The sequence below is a fragment of the Athene cunicularia genome (assembly GCF_003259725.1).
Source record: "Athene cunicularia isolate RWA chromosome 1 unlocalized genomic scaffold, athCun1 chr1_part2, whole genome shotgun sequence".
NCBI lineage: Eukaryota > Metazoa > Chordata > Aves > Strigiformes > Strigidae > Athene > Athene cunicularia.
The window spans coordinates 69,166,894-69,175,610 of NW_020799092.1; positions in this window are offsets into that span (position 1 = coordinate 69,166,894).

An 8,717-nucleotide genomic window follows, 5' to 3' on the forward strand; every position below is an offset into this window, starting at 1 on the left:
TAGCTAAGTCTTTTGTTTCCTTTGTTTCAAACACTGATTTTGAACAGGCAGCTACTTCATTTGGTTACAAATCATTGCCATTGGTGTTGTAGTTGCCAAAAAGGATTCGGCACACAGCTCTTCCAAGGGAGTTACCACCACCAGACAGCAAAGTACTGAAAGAAAATACACATTCACTGCCTGCTGTTCACATACAGCTGTGTGATTCTAGTATGGTCTGGCAGGAGTACTTGCCCCAGTACAGGCTGAAACTTTTTGACTGCTGAAAGGAAAGAGTTAAAACTAGAAGCCACAGTTTGGGGGTCGAGCTGCCCAGCCCTGTGGTGATGCATGCACACGCTTTGGTAGGTGACGATCATCCTGTACACACCTCAGTTGAAAGGCAAGGTTCTTCAGTCAACAGACAAGGCCCTCAGCCAACAAAATGCCTCGGTTGAGAGAAGTTTCTAGACTGCTAACCATATACAGCCACAGACCCCATTTGACTGGGATATAAATGGAGCAATGCTGGAGGGTAGAAGGGGGTCTGCAGTCGGGGATTCTCCCCTTGGCTTGGGACACCTCCTAAGGAAACTTGTTGAGGCTGAGAGCCCTTCATCTTTCAGATGAGTGATTTGCACATTTTGGGTCATCATTTCTAAAGCTTAAGAATTCTTAAGTTGGTTGTGTGGTAATTAACCCCTCTTACATCCTGAACCTGTGGTTTGCTAATGCTGTTAAGAGTTTTAATACCTGCTTAAAATCGATTGTGCGTGTGTCTGTGACATTAAATTGGCATATCTGGCAGGATGTTGTTAGAGGAATCATTACACAAGCATGGCTGCGCCTCTTCTCCCCCAGATGTGCAGTGGGCGAAGGAGAAGTGATCCGACCTGGTGGCAGTCATGGAAGGGCTTGCACAGACCCATGGGAGGTTTTGGGATGGTGGAGGCAAAGGAACCATGTGTGCCATCCAAGGTGCCTGTTTTGCTCAGGTGCAAGATCATTGTGTTTATTCTGGAATGTTCGGCTAACTAAAAGAAACAATGAGACGTAGATTGTTTAAAGGGTGAACTGCAAAGAGAAAGAGAGTGAATGTGTCTATTAGAACAAAAAATCGAAATTGCTGAGCTTGGTGAGCTCCAAGCTGGGTTTTTGCACAGATTGGGAGAAATGGAAACTGCGTATCTGTGGCAAGTCTCTGTAATGGGGACTGGATCCTGTTGAGTGGTCACTGATGATCATTCCCTACAATATACAAAAACATTAAATGCCTCGTGTTGTATCAAACAACCTGAAAAGGATAACGACAGATGTCCTAGTGTGTGTAACCAAAACTCATTTGTCTCCTCTTAACTGCACATGTGCCAGATATATGAACCTGGCTGGGGCAGAAAAAAGGATAAGGTATTTATGATTCTGGAGCTGCCAGGTGGATATTGAGTGCAAGGACATAGATAAAATGCCACTGTTACAGCTATATCCTCCTGCTCAGGAAGCTTTATCACAGGGCTGCCTATGCAGCTGGTTATGGCCCTCTGCGCTAAATTGTAGTGAGAAAGACTATCGTCATCCCCTTACTACCCTGCCAGGTTTATGTCAAATATCCACCATCCCTGTTCCCCCCAATTTAGTGTGGGCATGTTCTGATGGCTACCTATATTCCTGATTCTATCCAGCGATCCTGGGTCTAACCTGCAGATGGGCTGTGCTCTGTCCTATTTATCAGAAAGGACCTATACCACACCAGTGGTGGGATCATAGAATACGGGATTTATGGAAGGGATGGCAGAAGATCTCAACACAAGTTGGATGGTGGATGGAATTGGTATTTGGGTTGGAAGTTTCTCTGGTACAGAACTGACAAGTTATTGTAGAACTGGGTCTGCAGTATTAGCCTTAGCTAACGCCATGGCTTGATAGCCTGTAACTCATGAACAAGCAATTGCAGCAGGCCAGTAAAATGACTGTCCAAAGCTGTATTGGATTTGATATTTTTAAAGGGGAAAGGTGTATGTGGAATCCTGAATTTATTGTCAGATGAGTGTTGTGTCCACATCCTAAACAAGTCAGTGGGATCAGATCAACAAAATGAAGAGTAGCAAGGGACTCAGAGGCAATTGTTGCTGCACTAGGAACTATTTGGTCAGGGAAGTTTTTTTATATGTTTGGGTTTTCCTTGTCAGGATGGCTAGTTAGCCTCCTCCAATCTTTAATAATGTTTATGATTGTGATTATTGAGATGTGTGTTATCATAAGCTGTAATAAATGCATTATAACGAAATCTGTGTCGACTGAGGAGTATAGTCCATTCGTGTATTAGATATCCCAGTGCAACCTTAGGATAGTATTTACCTACTTGTTTGCTGCTGCTGTTGTTTATTGTTATGTTGTTGATTGTTGCCATACGACTGATTGTTTCTACCGTTGATTGCTGTCGTACTGGTAAATGGTATTGCATTATGGATTGTTGATAATAATTTGTAATAGCCTGAAAATAATTAAGGGGTGATGAGCCTTAAAACTCAGCGCAACTGCATTCTGTTTTAACTTTGGAGGCAAGAGGTGGCTGTACCACCACTCCGAGGAGACCAGTCAAATCATGACTGTGGTCACGGGGTGGATTGTGTGGCAGGTGCACCCACCCTGATAAGGGCTGAAACTTCTCAACCACTGAAGGAAGGAGTTAAAACTAAAAACCATGGTTTGGGGGTCAGGCTGCTCAGCTGTGTGGTGACTGTGGTGACACACACCTCGGTCAGTGATGACTATCCTGTACACACCTTTGTTGAAAGGGAAGGTCCTTTGGTTTACAGACAAGGCTCTCAGCCAATGAAATGCCTCAGTTGAGAGAAGTTTCTAGACTGTTGATCATATATCACCACAGATCCCATGTAACAGGTATAAATGGAGCTCCACTGGAAGGCAAATGGGTGTCAGTCCTCCTCAGAGCAGCAGGTCTACTGTTGGGGACTTTCCCCTTGGGTTGGGATGCCTACTAATGAAAGTCCTCAAGGTTGAGAGCCCTCATCTTTCAGGTGTATGATTTGTGCATTTTGGGTCGCTGTTTCTAAAGCTTAAGAATTCTTAAGTCAGTTGTGTGGTCATTAACTCCTCTTAACACCCTGACCCTGTGGTTTGCTAATGTTGGCGTTCTCAGTGATTTTGAAAAAAATTAATCTTGTTAAATTTAACACCTGCCTAAATCCCATTGTGTGTGCCTCTATGACATACGGAAAAGGGGCTGGACTTTCCTTTGAGATGAAGTGGGGGTGAACTTGCTCTTTTGATGCCTTTGATGTTTTGAAGTATCCAGAACTCTACCAGACTTCTGTATTCCCTTCTTTTTCTTCTGGTATCCTCCTGCTACAATTCTGCATATTCTGTGAAATGCCTTTTGTGGAGAGCTGCTCTACAAGCACAGCCAGCTCCTGGGGCTTACATCTTGGAAGGAGTCTCCCATGATCTAGCAGAGCAGGAAGGCTGCTGTGGGCTGCCTGTCTCCCCGTTGGGGCAGGTGTACATTGTTCACGTAACCACTTGCCACAGACTGTCTTCTCTCCTGCCAGCACTCTTCTGGATGTTCAGAGAGGGTCTTTTGCGTACTCGAGGGCAGGTGTTCAGCTTCAGCAAGGTGCTTTTCCAATTCCTGGTTAAATATGTTGGACCATGAATGCTGTATAGCCAGTCATCTTGGTATTTGTTTTTCATATTTGTTTGATTTTGATTAAATGCTGATGGAATGCCAATGCCAATGACAGACCCAGTGTAGTAGATGTGATTTTTCATAAGCAACTCAGAAAAGGTGCAGTTTTGCCTAAATTAATTCAGCACATATGTTCTGTTTGCCTGGCACATACAGATTTTCTACAGAACGGGATTTCTAATATGCAAATACTTTCTGCGTTTGATTCTTTCTCTGGGAAATAAGGGCTGCTTGTTATTTCATGTACTTTGTTCAGATATTTGAGTTCAGAGGAATGAAATAGGACCGGTAGGGTTGGGAAATAGAGCCTCACTAGCAGGCTTTTCTGAAGCCTATGCGTTGGTAGTTCAGCAGCTGAGTGCTTCTTCTGACTTCATGGAGGTAATGAGGACTTTCACACAGGTACCTCTTAAGTCCTGGGAATCAGAGAATAGTTGGAAAGAGAGAATAGCAAAGAGCAAGGTATGTAACCTCTCATTAAGACAACCTTGCCAGATGAGGGAGCATGCTTCTACAAAACTCAGCAAAATAAGAAAGTACCTAAGAGAGTGATGGAGAGGAAAGTTGTTTACCACTCTGGTGACAAAAGCCTTGATTATATTCTTGCTGTTTTCACCGTTTCTCTTTAGTTAAAGAGTTTTTACAGTATTTATGATGGTGCTGTTTCTCCCTCTCCCCCATTTCCACCAGTACAATCCCAGTTCCTTTTTTTCTTCCTAACCCATTGCACTCAGTACACTGAAAGTTCCCACCTGTGCCAGGGATTTGTGTGGGGAAGCAAGTGCCCTGTGCTGGCTGTGACACTGCCCTGCATGCTAGCCCAGGTGTATGTACCCCACAGCAACTCTGCTGGCTAACTACAACATCGGAGAGCAGTTGTTTCAACCTTGCAGACTATAGGCTCTTCAGCAACAATGCTGAAAAATAAAGACATGATGAGAAAAAGCAAATATCTACAAGGTGGGCAAATGATGTTACTTGCATGCAATTACAGCAGTTCCTGAATTCCAGCTGCATGGCTGAATACCCATTCCATTTTCTCACAGTTACATTTTCTATGCCATTTTTGATTATTCCTTAAGGATGCAAATGTTCAGAAACAACAAATAGGTGGAAGTCCTGCTCTAACTTCTGAGAGCTGCATCATGTTGAGATTTGGGAATTTCAGGAAGAATGAGAACAACAACAAAAGACAAGTACATGGTTGCTCCGCTGATGTGAACAAACCCATGGTTCCTGGCTACTGAGGAGGGGAGCTTCCTCTCCTGTCCACCGGCTCTTTCAGTTGACTTGGGGCATGTGCAGGAACCTTAAATGGCTTCTTCAGTGCCATTCTTCACTTCAAGCAAGATAGAACATGTCTGGAGCTATCATTAAGGAGACGTGTTTATGTATTGTGAGCATGTTGTTTTCTAAAGGGTTAGAAGCCTTTAAACAAAATCTCATTTAATTTTAAGGGAGGGGGCATTGGTTGATTGTAGGAAAAGTAAGTATGATACTTGTGCAAATAGTCACAGTTACTTTCTGCAGTTTTGTCCTCAGCAATGTGCCATTCACCATTCACATTTAAATTGAAAACAAACTGGTTTGGGTTTTTTGTTTTTAATTACATTGGCTGTGTACATAACCTGGAGGTAAAATTGGTTCCACTTTTCCTTTTGTTCCTCCTGATCTAATCTTAAATACTTCCTCCAAAGCACTGAAGCAACATAACTTTTTATTGAAACAATCACATTTTTAATGTCAACATTACAAGATAAAACATTGGCTTTAGTTTTCAGTGATGTAATTAACCAGATTTTGCTTAAATTCCTTTACCTTCAAAATGGAAACTAGTATTGCAGATATACCCACTGTAGAAAAATTGAGCTGAAACTGTTAATCTTTGGCAAAATTCTTAGTAACTATAGTTTTTATAATGAAGAGACCAAATAATCCTCATTATAGTAACTGGTACTAGTGCCAGAAATAACTTTGAATAGCAAGTATCTTAAACTAGCTGTTATCTTTGTATGTAAGGATTCTTCTGTACAGTTACAAATATTTCTGATGGTAGACTTTTACTGCACTCCTGTGACCTTCTTTGAAAATCAGACCCCTGAAGATACTGAAGCTGATTACTCTCATTCATTTGGGATGTATTTGCAGAAATAAATTAATCTCTTCACTAAAATAAAAAGCAGGGAAGCAAGGGATTGAACTGGAAATTCAAACTGTCCTGCAGTGTGTAGTCTGTGATACTTGGAAGCCTTCATACTATGGGAAACAAAAGTCCCGATTTCAGAAAGATACATAATATGTGGCTGGTTTATATTTTCCTAGGATGGCACAACTTCATTAATTTTTTGTGCAGAAGGCAATTAAGTGCGTGAGTATGGACAGCTGTTTTCCATCAGTAGCTAAAGAATAGCTCATCTATCAGAAAAGACAGTGCTTATCTCTGCATGTTCACAGCCAAAAAGATGTGGAGATATTGGAGGAAGTCAGGTTATACCGAGTTAGGTCTGCTGTTTCCTTCTCAATTTCCTTTCCTAGGAAAACAAGGATGGTGATAGAGCACAGTAAGATCATGAATATCTAATGCTACTCTTGGTAAAGCATGGGTCACCATGACTTTCTGATGATCAGTGGTCTGTGACGGCAGACTGCCTTTAAAGCTGTTGCAGTCTCCTTTGGAGATGTCATCTTTGATGCTTCCCAAAATATTGAACCAGTCAGAGGAGAGAAAGAGGACACCTTCTCCTGCCCTTGTGCCAAGACTCTGCTCTTGTGCTTCCAGCTAAGAAGGACAGGAAGCCTGTGGAGCAGAAGACCTGGGCTTACAGGTTCAATCACAGGGATGTGGTTATATGGATTACTGCGTGGAATGGATCTACTCTTCATTCAGCTTGTTTAAATCACAGAAGGGAGCCAGTCTTGACAGGGATACGGCTAATCCTTTTTATTGTTTGTGTCAAACTAGAATTTCTTTTTGCATGAAACGAGTAAGTCAGTGTAGGCTGCTTACCCAGTTCCAACTCCAGCTGCTGAGAAAGTCATTCTTTTATTTTTAGTAGGTTAAGGAACATAATTTTTATGCTAACCTTTTTCTTTTGAATTCTTCTCTACAGATGCCTTCCAGAAATCTTTGGATGTTCGATATGTTACTATAGATATATAGTAAAATGTTGACAGCTTTCTTACTGCTCAAAACCTGCAGTTTCCTGCAGAAACCTTTTCTTCACTGTAGCCTTATTGCCAAGTTGTCAGAACATTAATTAAACCAGAAGAATAAGGCATTGCATGTCATTTCCTATACTGGATGCCTTCATGTCAGGGACACATCTCCATGGCAAGAACCTGTATATAAACAAAAAATAAGCCTGGCAACAGTACAAAAGCTCATGCAGGCTTTTAAGTGAAAAATGTGGCAAAAGAAAATATGGAATTTAAAGCAAAGTATTTCTAGGGAAAATTAAGAGTTTGCTGAATACTTCATTCCTTAAGCACAAATGTGATGATTTCATTTGGCTACTATGCGTATTCCAATTTTTAATCTCCGTATTTTAGATATTTATTGGCTTAAACCTTAAAAGGTTTCTCATTCTAAGAAGCCTCATTCATTATAGGTAGACTGAATGTTCCTTAGTGAGATTACAGATTCTCCGTGAAAGCACATAAAATTGTGTATAGTAAAACTTTATTCCATATAAACTGCTAATAATTAGCATATATTTCATTTTGCTGCATGGATCAAAATGTCTTCTTTTCATATATTAAACATCACCTCTCAATTTTATGTACATTTACTCTGCTGTTTAGAAGCCAAAAGATGCAGCACACATGTTGATGTTTTTCCTGCAATAAAATGAATAGATGCTTAAATTATAATTGCAATCCACTGCTTGCTAACCCTGCAGGCAGAGCCACAGTGTTAGAAAAATGGGAGTATTTTTCATTCTTTCTCACATTTTCAGGGCTGTGGTTCTTTGTGACTCTTCACAAAACAAATTTGATCATTCACTGCCAAGTTAAAAGAAAACCAAGAAATATTTTCAAGAGCTGAAAAGAAAAACTGTGTTAGGGGGACCATAAGATGAAGAGGATATCTGGAGAATTAAAACTGTCATGGGTACACAGGGGTCTTCCATTTCTTCTTGCCAAGTACAGAGCAGTTCCTGATGGGTTACATACAGAAACTCTATGGAGGAGGAACACTTCACCTAGATGTACCTGTATGTGCCACCAAGGCTTGGGACAAGCAGAGGGACAGAAAGATATCCATCACTTACAGTCTTGGTCAACGTCATGCTCCCGGCCAGAGCACGAGTGTAAGCTTCCGTGCTACCGAAAATGGACCTGACGAGCACTGGTTGTCGCTTCCCCCTCAGCTGAACATGGGACCACTGGCAGCATCAACAAGTCATCTGAAGCATTTGCAAGCTTAAAAGATCCTTGCTGTTGTGAGGAAGCTAGATTATCTCGATGCATATGTTTCTGTGCTGGAGCTGCATGGCTGCCCTCCATGAGCAACCTTCAGGCCCCTTCTCCAGGAACTCCGTGCCCAAGGTGAGCGATGTGGCCAGAGGTTTTGGCATCTCCCGTGTGATGGCGTTGTAGACAGACAGATGCAATGGCTGTGGTGCCAGGAGCTGCCTGTGGCAACATATGCAGCATGTTCCCCTTCTCTCAGTGCCTCGACTGACTGTTGTCGGTATTTTGGATGCATGTGCAGAAGCACGGCGTGGGTGCCAGTCTCAGAGTTACACTTCAGCAGAGCAGTTTCACACTTGTGCTACTTCAGATCCTGCACAAACCCTTCCCCGATAAATCCTGTAAGACGGTTCTTGTGACACCCGCTGTCTGTTTGCTGCGGAGGTCAGTGCCCAGGCATTTTGCATCTCAGGCTGTACCTGAGAGCCCAGCAGTGACTGGAGCATGTTCCCAGGACTTGGGGCCATCCCCGAAGGTGTGGGTTGGAGCTCTCCTCCTTCAGCTTGAAGGGTCACCTCTTCGGACAGTCCAGGGTAGGCAGGAGCTTGAGCAAGCACTG